The sequence below is a fragment of the Podarcis filfolensis genome (assembly GCF_964270895.1).
Source record: "Podarcis filfolensis genome assembly, chromosome: 8".
Classification (NCBI taxonomy): Eukaryota; Metazoa; Chordata; class Lepidosauria; order Squamata; family Lacertidae; genus Podarcis; species Podarcis filfolensis.
The window spans coordinates 20,630,853-20,650,766 of NC_139611.1; the positions used below are offsets into that span (position 1 = coordinate 20,630,853).

General features: G+C 46.8%; 1 long non-coding RNA gene across 1 annotated transcript in view; it reads right to left on the minus strand.

Annotated features, from left to right (window-relative positions):
* Positions 1-977: 977 nt before the first annotated feature.
* LOC310769600 overlaps positions 978-19,914 on the minus strand; it is a 30,589-nt gene continuing 11,652 nt past the window's right edge. Inside the window, exons 2-3 of the long non-coding RNA XR_014551722.1 lie at positions 12,277-12,433; positions 978-1,384 (exon numbers count right to left, since the gene is read on the minus strand). This is a non-coding gene — a long non-coding RNA (uncharacterized lncRNA). The remainder of the gene's footprint in view (positions 1,385-12,276; positions 12,434-19,914) is intronic.

A 19,914-nucleotide genomic window follows, 5' to 3' on the forward strand; every position in this document is an offset into this window, starting at 1 on the left:
CCCCATCTCAGATATCAAGACACAAGACACTTGTCAAGTCAGCTGCATCTTTAGTGGGGGATGGAGAAATTTTTACCTTCAGGTTGTGGGCCAATGGAGACTAGTCCATTGGAGCAAATGGGTCACTGCCCCACCAACCTCAGCCTGACCTCAGTTCCCTCCCTCCTTCCTAACTACCTTCTTTCTTCCAACCAACAGAGGGGGTGAAACTGGCTGTCATCTTCCTCCTCCTCATTCTCAGTGATGCCCTTGTAGAAACCAGCAAGGAGGATGAGGAAGGGGAGAAAGCAGAAATGGTTGGCTTCACCTGTCAATGGCTTTGGCTGCACCTGCCTTCTGCCTCACCAGTCGCAATGGGCACCAGTCACCACTTCTGTGGCTAAATTACAGTAGTGTATCTTTCCCTTGAGGACAATGCTTTTTCTTCGCAACTTGCCAGCACAGGGGGCCTGATCCAGATTGGTACCCTCACATGGGGGCTGGCTGGCTGGGCTTTTAAAAGCCTTTGCTGCTGTGCTGTTACTGAACTGAGTATGCATAAGTGCCTAAGAAGAGTCTGTTGGATCAGGCCAATGGGCCATCAAGTCCAACACCCTGTTCCCATAGTGGCCAACCAGAGGCCTATGTGAAACCCTCAAGCAGGATTCGAGCAAAAGAGCACTGTCCCCTCCTGTGGTTTCCAGCAACTGGTATTAAGAAGCATTACTTGCCTCCGACCATAGCAGTAAAACCTGGTAATTGGGGTTATTAGCCATTGATAGCCTTATCCTCTATGAATTTGTCTAATCATCTTTTAAAGCAACCCAACTTGGTGGCCATCACTATCTCCTGTGAGAATTAGTTCCATAATTTGACTATGTGATGTGTGAAGAAATCCTTTGTTTTATCTGTCCTGAAGCTTCCAACCTTCAGCTTCACTGGACCTCCAAATTTCTAGTGTTAGGAGAGAGAAAGGAAAACCCTTTTCTATCTATCTACCCCATGCCATGCATAACATTATAAACTTCTGTCATGTCACTTCTTTCTTTATTGCTTTTAAACTAAAAAATCACAAATGCTGCAACCTTTCCTCATAGGGGAGTTGCTTCACCACCTTGATAATTTTTGTTGCCCTTTTCTGAACCTTTCCCAACTCTCCTCAGAAATATCCTTTAAAAGTATATTGTACATTTTGAGGCTATTCCAGCAGCAGCCTGTAACACCTTTGTTTCAGCTTTGTTTTTGTTCAAGGGAGCGTGTCTCTCCCCACACATACACACCCTGGCCATGCTCCCAAACAGCATGAGATGTTCTGCACACTCTCCTCGTCCTCCAGGATCCAATTACAGCACAGGCCCGGCTTCTCGTCAACAAGGGAACCCTGTTCAGCCTCTCGAGTCAGCACCTGTTACTTCACAAATGAACTTGTAAAATGGATGTTTCCATGCAACAGAGCATACATGGAGCAAAAACTTCTTCTAAGCTGCCACTCCAGGGATCAGGCAACCAAACAGTTGCATGGTGAAGCAAGATCATTAGCCAAAAAGCTTGAGCAGGACTCCTGTGGGAGTCATTAAAATGATCACTTATTAGGGGAGAGAAACGTTTAGATTGAGACTCCAAATGTAAAAGTGTTGTGTGTGCTTTTAAATAAGTTAAACAAATAGTTCAAGTACTGGGGTAGCCACTCTCCACTTTGGAGAGGAGTAACCTTTAAATAGCGGTGGTGCAGAGTTTTGCCATTAAATTATGCATGGGGCCCACTTAGCTGAGATGGCTTTTAGAAGGTGGGTAGAGATGTCATGGGTATAAAATCATGAATGGAAAAAGTGAATAGAGAGATCCCCCCCCCAAAAAAAATTCCCTCATAGTACAGTGGTACCTCGGGTTACATACTCTTCAGTTACATATGCTTCAGGTTACAGACTCCGCTAACCCAGAAATAGTACCTCGGGTTAAGAACTTTGCTTCAGGATGAGAACAGAAATCATGCTCCGGCGGCAGCAGGAGGCCCCAATAGCTAAAGTGGTGCTTCAGGTTAAGGACAGTTTCAGGTTAAGTACAGACCTCCAGAACAAATTAAGTACTTAACCCAAGGTGTTGTTGTTTAGTCATTTAGTCGTGTCCGACTCTTTGTGACCCCATGGACCAGAGCACGCCAGGCACTCCTGTCTTCCACTGCCTCCCGCAGTTTGGTCAGACTCATGTTTGTAGTTTCAAGAACACTGTCCAACCATCTCGTCCTCTGTCGTCCCCTTCTCCTTGTGCCCTCCATCTTTCCCAACATCAGGGTCTTTTCCAGGGAATCTTCTCTTCTCATGAGGTGGCCAAAGTATTGGAGCCACTAAAACCTGAACTAAAAACCTGATTAACCAAACAAAACAGAAATGTTGAAAGAGTAAAGAAAGTATGTCTTCAAACCACACATGATTAACATACGGAATTCACTACCGCAAGATGTAGCAATGACCACCAACTTGGATGGCTTTAAAAGGCGGTTGGACAAATAAATAGTGATATAGCCATCAGTGGCTTCTCACCAGGCTGCCTGTTTTCACTCTCTCTACTGTCCGATGCATTAGGCCCCTGAACTCCAGTTGTTGGAAGTCACAAATGAGAAGAGCACTGCTGCACTCAGGTCCTGCTTTCGGGCTTCCCCTTGGGGCATCCGGTTGGCCATAGTGAAAACAGGACACTGGAGTAGATAGGCCTTTGATCTGATCCAACAGGCCATAGCAAAGATCCATTTGAAACCCCAGAGAGCTACTGCCAGTCAGTGTAGACAGTGCTGAGCTAGATGGACCAATGGTCTGACACAATGTTAGGCCGCTTCCTATGTTCTTATGAACTGCCTCTCGTCTATTTTAATGTCTTATACCATGAGGCAAATGGTTTTTTGCACACCCAGCCCAGCTTTAAAAATCTGCTGTCTTTAAAACCTCCTGTTTTTCAAATTCTCCACTTCTTCAGTCTCATAATGTGATTTTACCCTTTATCGCATTAATTCAGTTGTCATTATACTAAGATCGAAACTAGCTCTGCAACATAAAGTAATAAAGCAGATGGCAAGCACTATCCTTTTTCTCATACACACACAGAATACCCCTTCTAAGATAAAGATGGCTATTATACACAGATGCCTATGGATGACTGTTTTTGGCTTTAAAAACATACCTTAATTTATTTGCTTTGGACCTAGTAAAAAAACCAAACTTGCAAATACACTAAAATGCATGTACACAATTATGTGGTGGCTAGTGGTGGACTTTAGACAGGATTCTTCAAATCTCCACTCAGCTATGAGGTGAAGGTAAAGGACCCCGGATGGTTAAATCCAGTCAAAGGCGACTATGGGGTTGTGGCGCCCATGCCCATCTTGCTTTCAGGCCGAGGGAGCCGGTGTTTGTCCACGGACAGCTTTCTGGGTCATGTGGCCAGCATAACTAAACCACTTCTGGTGTAACGTGCAACGTGACAGAAACCAGAGCACACGGAAACACTGTTTACCTTCCTGCCACAGCAGTACCTATCTACTTGCACTAGTGTGAATCAGGTGGGCTATCCCATGATCCAGCTGTTAAAAAGTGCAATGACTGAGCTAACATGTTGCCCCAGTAGCATTAGACCAAGCTATTTAGAAGCATGACTGGCTGTGCATGATGCAAATCAAGGCAAACATAGAGACTATTGTGTCTTCGGTAGGTTTTTTTGCAGTGCTGGTGCCAGGCAGGATTTGCATTCTGTTAATATCACATCAGCAAACACAACTCAGTGGATTGTTGGCCTCTGCCATTTGCATGCCTCTGTGGTTTTCAATGCAACATAGCTACATACCCTTTTAGTAGTACCAGCACCAGAATTCAATTATTATTCTACTGGTATTGCTATTGCTTACTGTTCATTTACTACTCATTGTGGGGAAAGCACAAGAAAGAATTGAAATGTTGTCATTCCTAAACAGAGGAGCTTACTAGATCCTGAACACAGAAAGCTGCCCTATACTGAGCCAAAACAGTGGTCCACCAAGTATTGCCCACACTGACTTGCGGTGACTCTGCAGGATTTCAGACAGGAGGCATTCTCAGTAGTGCAAACCTAAGAAGAACATAAGGAGAGCCCTGCTGGATCAAGTCAAAGGCCCATGTCGTCTGGCATCCTGTTCTCACAGTAGCCAACCAGATGCCTATTAGAGGAAGCCCAAAAGCAGGATGGGGCGCGGGTGGCGCTGTGGGTTAAACCACAGAGCCTAGGACTTGCCGATCAGAAGGTTGGCAGTTCGAATCCCCGCGACGGGGTGAGCTCCCATTGCTCGGTCCCTGCTCCTGCCAACCTAGCAGTTCGAAAGCACCCCAAAAAGTGCACGTATATAAATAGTCATGCTGGCCACTTGACCTGGAAGCTGTACGCCGGCTCCCTTGGCCAGTAAAGCGAGATGAGCGCCGCAACCCCAGAGTCGGTCACAACTGGACCTAATGGTCAGGGGTCCCTTTAAAAAGCAGGACCTGAGTGCAACAGCACTCTGCTCACTTGCGATTCCCAGCAACTGACATTCAGAGACATATTGCCTCTTATAGGATTTCTTGTGTGCCATTCACCACAAGGTCCCAAGGTGGGTTACAGGATAAAAATGCAACATCAAAATCAGTGAATCAGGTGGCCATTCAGGCATGGCTTGAGTGCAACAGCGCTCTCCCTTCCTGCAGTTTCCAGCAACGGGTATTCAGAAGCATTACTGCCTCCAACAGTGAAAGTAGAAGATAGCCACCAGTGTTAGCAGCAGCCATTTGTTGGGGCCGAACAGCTCCTAGCTGGAGGGCTGTGGGCCAGCCAAAATTTATTACCCTGCAACAGTGGGGAAGGTTTGGTCCTCCAGTTGTTGTTGGACTCTGAATGCCGTTGCTGGGAATTGTAGTTGGAAAGTTGTTGCACGCAGGTCCTACTTGTGAGTTTCCTGTAGGCAACCCGGTTGGCCATTTCCCATAGGATGCTGGACTAGATGGGCCATTGGCTTGACCCAGCAGGCTCTCCTGATGTTATGTTATCTGTAGACAGCTGACAATCCAGGAATTTGCTTTTCTGCCTGTCCAAGTATTCTATGGGACATATTTCTGGTGATCCCACAGAAGTGGGGCCTTTCCTGTTGTGCATCTCCCAACCGCCAAGAAGCAGTAGCTGGCAGATCTGTGCCGAGGCACGGCAGAGCTCCCTGACATTTGCTATCGCTTGTGTCACGCTATTTATTATTTAGTAGGCCCTAGCAGCAGGAGCATGCTCAGTGGGGCCTTGCGCACGCAGGTGTGTGATTTATTATGTCTCTTTGCATGAGTGGGTGGCATGGATGCATAAATGGCAAGGGCGGAAAACACGCTCCCCACCCCCCACCCCGCTTATTTCTTGTTTATTCGTTTTTAAATTCTAGGTGTTAAGTAGTCCCGTAAAAGCTTTCATCTCCTTACTAATGCTTTACATTCATTGCTATCAACCCAATTTAGGAAAGAAAAAGAAATGGAGATCAAGCATCTGTTAGTAGGTCCCTGCCTCTGCTACCCTGTGGATCTCACTGTGGTTTCTTGGTTACATTAATTCGCATACTTGCAACCCCTTCCACCTTTGCATTTTAAAAATAGCTGGCCAGTTTTCTTCATTTTATGAATTTGGAGAACAGATGTCCATAAATGTGCTCATTAGATGTTAGTCATTCTGTTCTATCCAGCAGTGATAAATGCATTGATGTGGTTTCGGGTACCAAATACCAGCGTAAAAAACTCTGGGTTGTATACAATGTTAGTCCTCAGTGGCGTAGCGTGGGGGGTGCAGGGGGGGCCAGCCACACCGGGCGCAACATCTGGGGGTTAGGGTTAGGGGGCGCAAATCCACGGGTTAGGGGGCGCAAATTACTTGCCTTGCCCCGGGTGCTGACAACCCACCCTACGCCACTGTTAGTCCTACAGAAAGTAGAGCCATTTAAATTAATGGACATTGCTAACTTAGGTCCATTAACTTCCATGGGTCTACTGTAAGTGAAACTTAGTTGGAGGCAACCATCGATTGAGACCATCTATGGCCAAGAACATAAGAGCAGCCCTGCTTGATCAAGCCAATGGCCCATCTAATCCAACATTGTGTTCTCACAATGGACAACCAGATGCCTGCAGGAAACTCAAGGAGGATCTGAGCACCAAGCACGCTCCCCTCCTGTGGTCTCCAGCAACTGGTATTTGGAAGCATTGCTGCGGCTACTAAGCTATGGTGGGCTGCATGCAACTAAGTCTTAGACTAAACCCATTGAAACTAGTGGTACTAAGTGAGTCCTGCCTATCACTTTCAATGGGTTTACTCTGAGTAGGACTAACTGGAGACAGCCCAATAGCTATGTTCTACCTCTACTGTTGGAGGCAGGATGTCTCCAAATACCAGTTTGCTGTGGATCACAAGTGGAGAGAGTTGCTGTTGCACTCAGGTCCTGCTTGAGAATTTCCCATTGAGTCATCTGGTTGGCCACTGTGAGATGAAATTGCAGGACCAAATGGGCCTTTGGCCTGATCCAGTAGGTTCTTATGGCTTAGTGCAGGAATCACTGAGTGAACATAGGTTGTCCCTGATCCTGACCTCAACACATTCCTCTGAAGGGTTCAACAGGGGCATAGGCAGGTATGCTTGCAGAGTACAGTGACGGTCCCTTTGCCGGGTCCCCAATTTACTGAGAGGACCAAGAGCAGTGGGTCCCCAGGGGGTACTCAAGGGTACACAGTACCAGCACCTCTATTTTGTTGTTGTTAAAAAGTGTGGCACTTACTGCAACAACTTCATGGTGAGTACCGGCACCTATTTTTCTAGAAAAAAAGCACTGACCAAGAGTCACATATACATTTTGGGTTACTTATATGTGCTGTTTTCCTGATGCATGTTAAGAGTGAGGGAATTGGGTTCTCCAAGTGTTGCTGGACTACAACTCCCACTTATGGCTGACTATTGGCCATGGTGGCTGGGGTTGATGGCCATTAGATGCCAACAACACCTTGAGGACCACAGGTTCCCCATCTCTGATAGATGTACTCCCACCCTAGGATCAACTGGTAAAGCAGGCATAGGGAATCTTTGGCCCTCCAGATGCTGCTGAAGTATAGCTCCCACTATCCCAGGCCATTGGTTATGATTGCTGGGGCTGATGGGAGTTGTGGTTCAGTAACATCTGAATAGCCAAAGGTCTCCCATCTCTGTGGTAAATGGTGGAGCATAAATCCCATAAATATAAACAAGCACCTGGCCACGTGGAAGGAGATTATAAGGGTTGTAAATATTGGTGATTTTTTCCCCTAGGAGTTTATCATTAAAAAGAGGGAAACGCTTAATGGAATTGAGTGGGGAAACTCAGGCTCTAGAAGGAGAAGCAACTGGAAAGGATGTCTTTGGGCAGGAAATATGCCTTGGGTGTCCACTTATGCATCACCACACAGGAGGAAATGCCTCACCAGATGAGGAAAAGCACCAGAAAGGGCACAGGGTTTACATAAAAGTTGCACATGCTAACTTTGCTGAGACCCACCTGGTGTGACCTTGCAACGCCCCTGGTGTAGCCTCGTGACCCACTGATTGAAGATCTATGGGTTGGTGGACCTTGAGATGCTAGAGCAGGCATAGGCAAACTCGGCCCTCCAGATGTTTTTGGCCTACAACTCCCATGATCTCTAGCTAACAGGACCAGTGATCAGGGATGATGGGAATTGTAGTCACAAAACATCTGGAGGGCCGAGTTTGCCTATGCCTGTGCTAGAGGAAAGGAAAGGAAATCCCATAAGCCTGTAGCTTCTTGCATGTGGAATTTCAGGGTTGTCTCCAACTAAGTCCTTCTCAGAGTAGACCCATTGACCTAAGTTAGTCATGCCTGTCAATATCAATGGGTCTATTCTGAGTAGGACTAGGTTTGGCTACAACCCCAAGTCTTGCCTGCCCTAGACTGTGTTATTCACCTCTGGCCCTATTGGATTGAGAGCTAGACTCCCCACCATTTATTTTTATTAACACTATTCACATGCCACCCTCTCATAAAACATCAGGGCAGTGGACAACACCATAAAAACATTTTTAAAAACCTATTTTAAAAAAAAGTATATCAGGACAATCATTAAAATGGCTGGATACTCAAGAAAATTTTAAACAACTGCAGAGACTTGTTGGCATAACAAAGTCTTCAAGAGATCCCTGAAAGTTAAAGCATGGATCTGGTAACACCAACTGGCTGGGGCTAATAAGGTTTCTGAAGCGAATGGTGCCCATCCAGGTGCTCTCACTGATCAACCTGGAATATAAGGAATCAGGTAGTCCTCAAGGTATCCTCGTCTCAAGTTGTTCAGGGCTTTCTTTATGTGTTATAGGGACGTGGGTGGCGCTGTGGGTTAAACCACAGAGCCTGGGACTTGCCAATCAGAAGGTCGGCGGTTCGAATCTCCGCAACGGGGTGAGCTCCTGTTGTTCGGTCCCTGCTCCTGCCAACCTAACAGTTCGAAAGCACGTCAAAGTGCAAGTAGATAAATAGGTACCGCTCCGGCGGGAAGGTAAACGGCGTTTCTGTGTGCTGCTCTGGTTCACCAGAAGCGGGTTAGTCATGCTGGCCGCATGACCTGGAAGCTGTATGCTGGCTCCCTCAGCCAATAAAGCGAGATGAGCGCCGCAACCCCAGAGTCGGCCACGACTGGACCTAATGGTCAGGGGTCCCTTTACCTTTACCTAGAGGTGTTATACCCTCCCCTCCCTGTGAATTCCACCTTCCTTGCTAGCTGCACTGTCAAGACCAATCTTTGGAGCAGTTATCCAGGGGTCTACTCAACAGAATGAGTGGGCTGGCTTTTTTGGATGGAGTGAAGGAATATACATTACCACGTAAAGAGGAAGTCTCCGTTAGATCATTAAATTCTGAAGTATGACACATTGCCGTCTCAAAAGCCCCCCTAGAAGACTGTTACACCCAAAGTCTAAAAATCACCTAACAGGACCACCATCCCTCACTTTAGTTTCTCAGACATGCACTAGCAGAGGAACATGATAAAAGAGACAACGCTGAATAAATCTTTACAGCAAAGTTAAATGCAATAGAAGGTGATCATAAGACACGGGGCTTGCCCATGTAGTACATCTCATGCAGGATGTATCCAACCGATTCTGATTTTATTTTAACTTTTTTGAATTAAGAGGAGAGCTAAAGTTCCGTCTTTTGCTCCTGCCATTTACACTCACAGACACACACCCCATGCGCCACTGCCTCCTCTTGTCGGCTTCTTCTAGCCAGTTCTCCCACCACAGGGACCTGAGCAAGCAAACACACCCAGCCAGCATCACACAATACTCGTGTATGCCAAAGAATCACTGTTGCAAGATGACGCAATGATGAACTAAGTGGTGCAATGGAGGGATGTGTGAGTGCATAGGAGATCCTGCATAGGCAGCAATGCCCAACAGCTTACCAGCAGCATTTCTAAAAATAAACAGTATGATTTATTATTCCCCCTTCCTCAATGCCACATTCCCTGGAGGTGGCTGCACATGGCAGTCTTATATTATTCTGCTGCACTCTGCGCAAATGTGGTCCCCCCCCCACTGCATCAGACCCGAGGATGGGATAGGAAGGATTCCCAAAGGTGGTGTTTACATTACAGAGGGCTATTTATTTCTTGCATTGATTGATTTCTTGCATTTACAGTATATGCATCTGGGTGGCTCACTAATACTTTTTTTTTAAAATACAATAAATTTAAAACAATAAAACCAGTTACAGTGGTACCTCAGGTTAAGTACTTAATTTGTTCTGGAGGTCTGTACTTACCCTGAAACTGTTCTTAACCTGAAGCACCACTTTAGCTAATGGGGCCTCCTGCTGCTGCCGCGCCGCCGGAGCACGATTTCTGTTCTCATCCTGAAGCAAAGTTCTTAACCTGAAGCACTATTTCTGGGTTAGCAGAGTGTGTAACCTGAAGCGTATGTAACCTGAAGCATATGCAACCCGAGGTACCACTGTATAAGCAAATATAAAACAAGCATAAGAGAAGTTCCCCTAAAAGCTAGCAGAGACATAGCAGCATAAAAGATCCCTTTCAAGCCAGCAAAAGGGAAAAGGAAGCTTTGTGCAAGATTTTAAAATCTCCAGGAGTGGCACCATTATGCCACAGGGCACTTTAGGAACATAGCAAGCAGACCTGCACTGACTCAAACTATTGCTCCATCCCTCTCAGTATTGTCTACACTGGCTGACAGTGAGTCCCCAGAATTTCGGACAAGATACATTCCCAGCCATAGGTGTCTGCACCAAGTCCCACCAAGTCCAGTCTCCTGTCCTCAAAGTGGCCAATCAGATGGCTGCAGGAAGACCATAGGCAGGGCATGAAGGCAGCAACCCTCCCTCTCTATTACTCATAAGAATATCTTGGCTGCTGCATCTAGTCCAGCATTCTCTTCTCACAGTGGCCAACCAGATAGATGCCCATGGGTACAACAGCAATAAATAACAGTGGGTTGCACCCCAAATAAGTTCTAGTCAAAGTATATGCATTGAAATTAATAAACCTAAGTTAAACATGTCCACCACTTTCAATCTGAGTAGAATTAACCTTTGATATAACCCAGTATTAGTATATACTGGCGTTTGAAACAGTAAGGTAAAGGTAAAGGGACCCCTGACTATTAGGTCCAGTCGTGGCCGACTCTGGGATTGCGTGCTCATCTCGCTTTACTGGCCGAGGGAGCCGGCGTACAGCTTCCGGGTCATGTGGCCAGCATGACTAAGCCGCTTCTGGCGAACCAGAGCAGCACACGGAAACACCGTTTACCTTCCCGCCGGAGTGGTACCTATTTATCTACTTGCACTTTGATGTGCTTTCCAGCTGCTAGGTTGGCAGGAGCAGGGACTGAGCAACGGGAGTTCACCCTGTCACAGGGATTCGAACTGCCGACCTTCTGATTGGCAAGTCCTAGGCTCTGTGATTTAACCCACAGCGAAATAGTACAAGGCTCTAAAAAGCAGAACTCATCAAGTAGCAGGATACCAGTAACAGAGGGCCAGCTCTTCAGGTGTTAGGAGAGCTCCTAGGGAAGGCAGATGTTGTTCTAATAAGGCCAAATTTTTAACCGAGCCTTTATATCTCCAAGAACAGCCTGGTGACTCTCCCCAGGAGAGCCCACCTCTCTGATGAGAGTGCAAATAATTTAAACAGCCAGGCACTGTGGCACCATTGAATGACCTTGGATTGCACAAACTGCAAGGAAACCTCGAGAAAAGAGTGATTTATGAGCCGATGTAGCCGTCTTTCTCTCAAAAAAGGTCTGAGCCGCTGCTCCCAGTTCAGAATCTGGGGGAAGGGAATTTCACCTCCTCTCAGAGAGGTCTATCCAATGAACAATAAATTTTGAGGTGCTGAGAGACTCACCTGGTTAAGTGATCTAATTGTCAGAATACTAGCTATCGGGGGTATAGAAGTCCTAGTCATCCTATCACATTGATTTCCTCAAGTTGGAGAAGGGAATGTGCATCATCTGGAGATGGAACATTCTCTGTTGTAGTTGGAATTTACATCCTTCATTAAATCCAGGGTAGTAAACGTGGTACCTCTGGGCGCCATCTTGTGGAAGATTAACGACACAGCAAGAGTAGCACGTAAAGGATTTGTTTGCACAATTGGATGGTTATGCATATCCCACCCTTCAAGATAAAAACGGCAACAAAAGGTCACCTAGAGAAGACTAAAATCAACAACTAAAAATACAACACAACAAACAAGCAGAACAAAAATGGTGGGTAAAGCAACCCCTGGCTTGATGCAGGAAATCCCCAACAGATTAATTCTTAGGCTGTGCATGAAGAACTCCAGTGATATGGGAGCCCACCACCCTGTGCTAGGGAACTGGTTCTGGGAAGGGCTATAGCTCAGTGGCTGAGCATCTGCCTTGCATCCAGGAAGTCCCAGGTACAATTCCTGGAACCTCCAGGCAGAGCTGGGAATGCCCTCTGCCTGAAAAGCCGTGCCACTCAGTGCAGACAATACTGGACCAATGGACCGGCTCAGTACAACACATCTTCATGTTTTAAGGCGAAGGCCTGTAGCACTGTGGTAGAGCATATGCTTGGCATGCAGAATGTTCCGGGTTCAATCCCTAGCAGGGCTGGGAATGTCCCCCTTCTGAAAAACTCTGGAAAGCTGTTGCCAGTCCATGTAGACAGAACAATGCTAGATGGAGCAATTGTCTGACTTTGTCAGGCAACCTCCTATGTGATTCAGATTTTTTCTAGTTATAAGACACATAACACACCTGGATATGCGGCTGCACATTTGGGGAGGGGATGGTGCTTCTCCAGTGCTTTTGGAAAGCGCTGGCATCTCGATCCTTCTTAAAAGCCCTAATGAGCGCCCACATCTCCAACTAGCCGAACCAGGAGCGAGGCGTGGAACCTAGAGCAGCAGAAAATCTATGTACAAGAGAGAGCAAGAGAGAGCTATTTTTAGCCAGCCGGCGAGTAGGGGGCGTGCGTCTCTGTGTGTACACGCATCACCCATTTCTCCGCACACAACACAATTTTATTCAGACACCTCTCTTGGCAGGCGAAAGTACAGCTGGGGGATGCTTGGGGTTTGGAGGAGCGTTTGCTAGCAGCAGGCAGCTAGAGAGCTGAGCCGGAGGCTGGGTCTCCAAAGCAATTAAAATAAACTGCAGGAGCCAAATAACACCAGCTCACAAGAGCAAATGTAATGCAACAAACCAGACCAAGAGTGGGCAAGCGCTCTCTCTCTCTCTCTCACACACACACACGCTCACTCCAGTTCTTAGCAGTTTCTATTTCTGACATCATACTGAAAAGCAATAAAGGCATTCCTCCTTGGTTTAAGAACATTGCCCCACCCCCACCCCCCAAAAAAAAACTTGGGAAAGAAAGGAGATGTATGCACCTCAAGGGTCATTTGAATTTTCCAAGGTTAGTCCCATTTCTCAGGACTGGCGCTGCCTCTTCAAGGACTTCAAATGAAGGTCAGGCAAATTCATATAGGAGAAGGCTATCATTGGCTACTAGCCACAATGGCTAGGTTTTCTCTCTCAACTGTCGGAGGCAATATGCCTCTGAATACTAGGTCACTGGCAGTCACAGACGGGGAGAGCTGCTTTTGTGCTCAGGTCGCGCTTGTGGACTTATCATTGGGACATCTGATCGGCTGCTGGGAGAGCCGGTTGTTGGACACAATGGGCCTTTGGCCTGATGTAGCAGACAGCCTCTTTTTGTGTTCTTACAAACTGTTTGCACTTGCCTCTACCCGGCCCTCACATTTCTGGGGGGAAAGATATGAGCAGTGTTGGGTAAGTGTAAAGGAAATATCTCTTGCATGCTTTCTGAGCATCTGTCGGGATCTGCTGAGGCTAAAAGTAGGAGCCATCCTCACTTATACTAGCCTGTCCTGTGTGCAGTACAGCACAACTGCAGGCTGGCACACCTCCCTAGGCAGTGAACCAGGGAACCTGTGGCCCTTCAGATGATGTTGGCCTACAATGAGGTTTTAGGCTTGTTTCAGCAACTAAGCTCTTCTTGCATTCTTATGTGACTCTGTCTCAGCCAAATCACCGATCCTATTTTCCCTCTTAGGGAGGTATCAGGCATTATCTTTCCAAAAATAATGAATTGAGAGTAGCACTCAGCTTTCAACCTTCTCCTGCGGGTCTCTGAGAGATCCATTTTAATGGGGAGGGACCAAGAGGTCTCCCTTGCATAGGCTTCTAAATGCACACACGGAAATGATAATGCACGACTTGGGAGCAGCATCAGCTCATTGGCACAGCCTGGGCTTTGCATACAGAACCTTCCAGTTTCAATCCCTGGCATCCTCAGCTAGAACAGGGTGGGGAGGGAGCCTGTTTCATCCCATGGGCCACTGGCCCTTCTTAACAACCTGCCAAGGGCCACATGCCAGCAGTCGGTGAAGCGAGGAGCAGAAGTGGGTAGGACAATTGACTGCAATTTAAAAACACCACCCACCATTATTTATTTATATCCTGCCCTTCCTCCCCAAAGGAGCCCAGGGTGGCAAACGCAGCAATGACTAGAACAATTTAAAAATATCTAAATATCTAAAAAAGATGCAGGCTGGGAAAGATCTCTGCTTAAAAGGCTGGTTGGAAGAGAAAGAGATTCAGATGAGAAGGCCATAGAGAGGGTTTCTGTCTAATATTCAGTGCTGATTAAGACCTTTCCAATCCATGGGCACTGAAACTATTATAAGCCCCCACCAGAGCCAACTCCAGGGTGGGTCACAGGTGCTTTGGCACCCACAATAATATATCTGTGAGGGCTGGGGGTCCCCAAATCCAATGGGCAAAGTTGAAGCCCTTTGTAGCGGGCACGCACAATCTTCAGCGTGGGATGGCACCTATGAAAGCCCCCCAATATATAATTCAAAATAAAAGCAGTACTAAACCAAAACTTACATGTATGCTGAAATGTGCATGCATGTGTGTCATGTGCAACACATGACAGGATCTGATTTCCTTGCATTACTTCAATTTACATTAGTAAGGGGGACACACACACGGTTTTAGTGGGGATAAGGAATTAAAAAAAAATGGGGAGAGAGAGTTTGGAGTGAAGTGTAAGAAGTCTAACCAAGTTCTAATTTTCCCCATGATGACTACATTGGTGCTTTTTTAAAAAAATATCCAATTCTTTCAAAAGTTTCTCAATTTTTTTATTTTGGTGTCCCAGGTGCATGCACAGCCTGCCTGTTGGAAAGAGAGATAGGAAAAAACTGAAGAAAAGTCTGGCTGCTGGATCAGGCCAAAAGCCCATCTAATCTAGTCCGGTATCCTGCTCTCAAGGGACGCGGGTGGCACTGTGGCATTCAGAGGCATACTGCAACCAGCAATGGAGAGAGAGAAACATAGCCATCGCAACTAGGAGTTGAGAAGGGTAATACAATGGAGGATGCTAGCGGAAGGCAAGGCTGACTGGTCAGAACATGGCAAAGCTCTGTTGCAGGAACTACCAGCTGTGAACTCAAGTGCCTGGTTATGATTGCATATATAGTCCAAAGATGGTAAATAAAGTGCATGGCTTTGGAAACCCCAACTTTTGCAGAAGCAGGGGATATATATTGGGGGAGGATGTGAAAAGTGCGGGGGTGGGGGGCAGCCCAATGAGGACAGAGCACGCTCAGGAACAACAGGATGCTGAGCATCTGTTGGCAATTTGGAGGGGGAGGGGGAGGAAACAGAAAATCAGGAAGGGGCTCAAAATGGAAGCTCCTGAAAGGAGGTGGAATTGAGCAGAAAACCAAAACAGGACCAATCCACACTGCAGCATTTTGTTGCAGTTAGGGATGGGCAAATCCTTCCATTTCAGTTTCTCATTTTTCCGCTCTCAAGTTCACTTCTCCACATTTCCATGTCAGTTTGCAATTAAACGACGGCAAAAGGCCTCATGAAAATTCGTCAGCATTTTCATGCAAAGGTCCCCATTGTATGCCATTTCCTTTAATGTATACACAATTTTGCAACACAATCACCCTTAATACAGTGTAGTTGTTGTCTTGTATCTTATTTTCACCATTGCATGCATTTTTCTACACACTTTACCGTGCGGTAAGCATTTTCACACCTATGATGTGGTTGGAGAACAGCACTGCAAAATTCAGAGAAGCCTGGATTTCGAAGGATGGCTGCATTTCGATTTTCAGATTGTTCCAGAAAATGTGAATTGAGTAGACTTGCCTTTAAATGCATGCTGAATCAAATCTCTCCCCCCCCCCCGCACCCGCATCCCTCTCTGGCTAATGGGTAGGTGCAGCTCTAGCAGAAAGGGGGGGGGGAGCAACCTATTTGCTTTTGCATCACTGCAAGGCAGGCTACTGATGAATCAAAGAGTACAGTTGAAAAGCTTTCATACCATTACTCCATGCTCTCTTGCCGGGTTGTGACTGCAGTGTCTCAGAAGAAATGGACTATGTGTGTGCGAGGCCAGGAAAGTAGGAGGCTGGCTCAGAGTGGGCTCATCCCTGTTTTTCTTCAATTCCTTTAAAAACTAAAACGGTAGATCATTCCTTGGGTCCTAGATCACTGGAATACCTGCTTCCAGCACATTCTGAAAAAGACAGCTGCATACAAACAACATTATATTCTACATTCAATGCACACTGAGATCTTGCTTATTTCTATGTAGTCTGGACCTGACATATAATTTATGCCCCTGAAAAGCAGGCTAAAGTGTGCTTGAAAATATCTTAGTGAAAATATTATATGTGAGCTTCCAGACTGTCGCTGCTTCAGAGGTCAGATTTAATGACATAACAGCATCAGGGAGCACAATCAAAGATGGTTTTGGAGCTGTTGCGCAACAATCTCACTACTTGCCACTCTGCAAATTGAATTCTTTGGGATAATAACAGCAATGGGGAAATGCTTGGAAAAGGGGGAGCAACATTTGCTTCCCACAATGTAATTTCACCTCCCCATAAATCAGAGGGCCCACTCCAAATGGGTGCTTTTAAACAGGTGTATTCTGCAAGGTGCAGTTGACACAATAATAGTGCATTAATGGTGGAATTATGCTGGACCATCCACACACCGTTCAGCATTATTCTGTGATGCTACCCCAATGTTACGGCACCATCGCTGTCTGGAGGGCAACTCAGCGCAACAAAAGCAGGACGAAACAACCCAACAAACGGAACATTTATGGTATTTAAAATTACAGGGCTTCAGCAGGAAATATTGGGATGTGCGCCAATTGGAAAACAAGCACCTTGGAATTTTTGCAAAAACTACAGAAAGCCAGATCACATATAACCACCCCAACACCACCATGAGCACAAATAGTCATGAATGCACAATTGAAAAGGATGTCTGGCATGCTCTAGATTAGAATGAATGCTCAATTAATAGCCAGCATCATCCAACCTCATCTCAAACTTTGTTCTAACGAATTGTGACAAATGCTCAATAAACAGATTGTCTAGAAGTGACTCGTCTCACTCCATAGCCAGCAGCATTTAGGGCTGTGGAGAGTGAAGTTTCATTTAAAGTACAGTATCAGCCAATCCGAGGCTCCAGGTTCCTCTGAGCAAATGTGACCCTATTAAGCTGGTAACATCTCCCCGCCCCCCCAAGTTGGCCTCCTCAGCAGTATTTCCCCTCCCAGGCCCAGCAGCAGGAGTAAACTTAGTGGCTTTCCATAGCTAGTAGCTTCCAGTTCCCTTGACAGTGTTCAAAATATGCTTGTCCTCTGACCGCTCCCCTTATATGGCGTGCGCAACTTGGAGAGCCTTTGCTCTTGGGACTGCTGTCCACCTGGCATGGTGCTGGTGGTGCTGATTAAAGCCTTTAGGGACAACAACAGGTGCTCTGCTTGCAACCGTATCATCCTATTTCCTTGCAAGAAAGACGCTTTCCCCCATTGCGTTCTGCAACAAACGTAGGGCAATCAACACACACACACACAAAGCCAGAGGGCGTTATCTGCATGCTTAAAGTTGTGGCAGGGAAGAGGGGACACGGCAGAGGTGTGCAGGATTATGCAAGCTGTGGAGGGACTAGAAATCAGAGTCATCCAGCAAAGCAGAATGTTGGAAGGTTCAGGACAGATACAGGGACAGCATAGAGTTAAACTATGAATTCACACCCACGAGAGGCTGTGATGGCCACCAACTTGGATGGCTTCAGAATAGGGTGAAGGGGGCATTGGGGTCAGCCCTGAGCCAGCTCCCACCTGCCTGCCTTCTTTCTTGCAAGCTGTCCAAGGGGTGGCCCTGGCTGATACCTTCCTCAGGCTCAGTGTTGTAGAACTCAGCACGGCAGAGGATGGAGACAAAACAAGAATTAGCCTCACAGGGTTGTTGTGAGGATAAAACAGAGAGACGGAGAAGTGTGTGTGCCACCTTGGAATAAAAAGTGGGGTGCATATGGTATAATAATCAGCAAACACATTGATGCAAGCTATTGTCAATGTTCTCCTGGATCTAGGAATACTTGGCATTGCTAAATGCTGAAATCTCAAACCGACCGCTCTTCCAGCACCCCAGTTCTGCCCTCCTTCTCTGCCGCTGCTACTTCACGGCCTTCTGCTCTCCAAACCGTTCTCATAATCTCCGCATTAGAGATGTTATGGCACATTTGTACAATTACTCTCTAACGTGCTCTGGCAATCATGCTAGGCTCTGTTCTGGCTAATCAGAGCTGCTATTTGCTCCCTTACGGGAAATGCCGCCAGGGGCATAACTCATTAAGAGTGCCAGCAGAGGCTGGACACTTTGCTTGGAGGGAGGAAAAACAGGGGTCGGGAGACAGACGGAGTGGGTGGCTGGGGGGGAATTGCGTCAAGAGAAAGGGACTCCTCAGAGTCAAACCAGTTTTTCAACGCACCTTAAAGAATATGCAATTGATCTGTGTGTTGATCACATACACATGGAGTTTGGTGATCATTGTACACAACCTGGCACTCCAGGAACTGCTATGTGTGACTTTCTCACATACTTTACCCTGTCCTATTCCAGCCACGCCAGCAACCACTGAGGAGAACCCCATCGGAGGAGCACCCCATCTTGGAAAACCACTGCTGCTGCCAGAAACACACAACTAGAGGCTGCAATATGTACATCACAACTGGACCAGGCCATTGGCCCCACATAAGGGGAGATTAGCTCTGCCCTTTCCTCCCTTTCTCAATATTCATTCATTAGACTTAGACTACGAACCTTTCCTGGACAGGACTTGCATGCCTTGTTCTACATTGCTTCGCTGCCTGCCCCTTGGCTTGTAAGCAATCATTTATAGCAATAGTGGGGGAAGAAGAAGAAGAAGAAGAAGAAGAGTTTGGATTTGATATCCCGCTTTATCACTACCTGAAGGAGTCTCAAAGCGGCTAACATTCTCCTTTCCCTTCCTCCCCCACAACAAACACTCTGTGAGGTGAGTGGGGCTGAGAGACTTCAAAGAAGTGTGACTAGCCCAAGGTCACCCAGCAGCTGCATGTGGAGGAGCAGGGACGCGAACCCAGTTCCCCAGATTACAAGTCTACCGCTCTTAACCACCACACCACACTGAGGAGCTCTTTCAGCTCTAGGGCCATGTTACCTTGTGGGCAACCTTCCAAGAGCCACATGGCCCTAGATGGGCAGGTCCAGAGGCAAAAGTTGGCGAAGTAACGAATGTGAATTTTACCTTGGTATGGTAATAATAATAATAATAATAATAATAATAATAATAATAATAATGTATTATTTGTACCCCGCCCATCTGGCTGGGTTTCCCCAGCCACTCTGGGCAGCTTCCACAAAGACCAAAAATAAACTAAGATGTCACACATTAAAAACTTCCCTGAACAGGGCTGCCTTAAGATGTCTTCTGAATGTCAGGTAGTTGTTTATCTCTTTGACATCTGATGGGAGGGCGTTCCACAGGGCGGGCGCCACTACCGAGAAGGCCCTCTGCCTGGTTCCCTGTAGCTTTGCTTCTTGCAGGGAGGGAACCGCTAGAAGGCCCTCGGCACTGGACCTCAGCATCCGGGCAGAACGATGGGGGTGGAGATGCTCCTTCAGGTATACTGGGCCGAGGCCGTTTAGGGCTTTAAAGGTCAACACCAACACTTTGAATTGTGCTCGGAAACGTGCTGGGAGCCAATGTAGGTCTTTCAAGACCGGTGTTATGTGGTCTCGGCGGCCGCTGCTGGTTCCTGCACACACACTCTCTGTCCTTCTTGCAGCCAAGCAAGAGGCATGATCAGAGTTCAAGGACACATTCCAGACAGGCAAAAACATGCGAGGAGAATGTGGAGGAGGGCTGGTTGTCTGGGGACAGTCACAAGGCCTAAAGTTTCCCACCCTTGCCTTACTTCTAAGATACGTTTTGTTCTGTTTTTCCAGAAGTGACCACACCAGATAAAACTTTGCAGTCAGGAGCAAAGTGCTTAATGCTGAA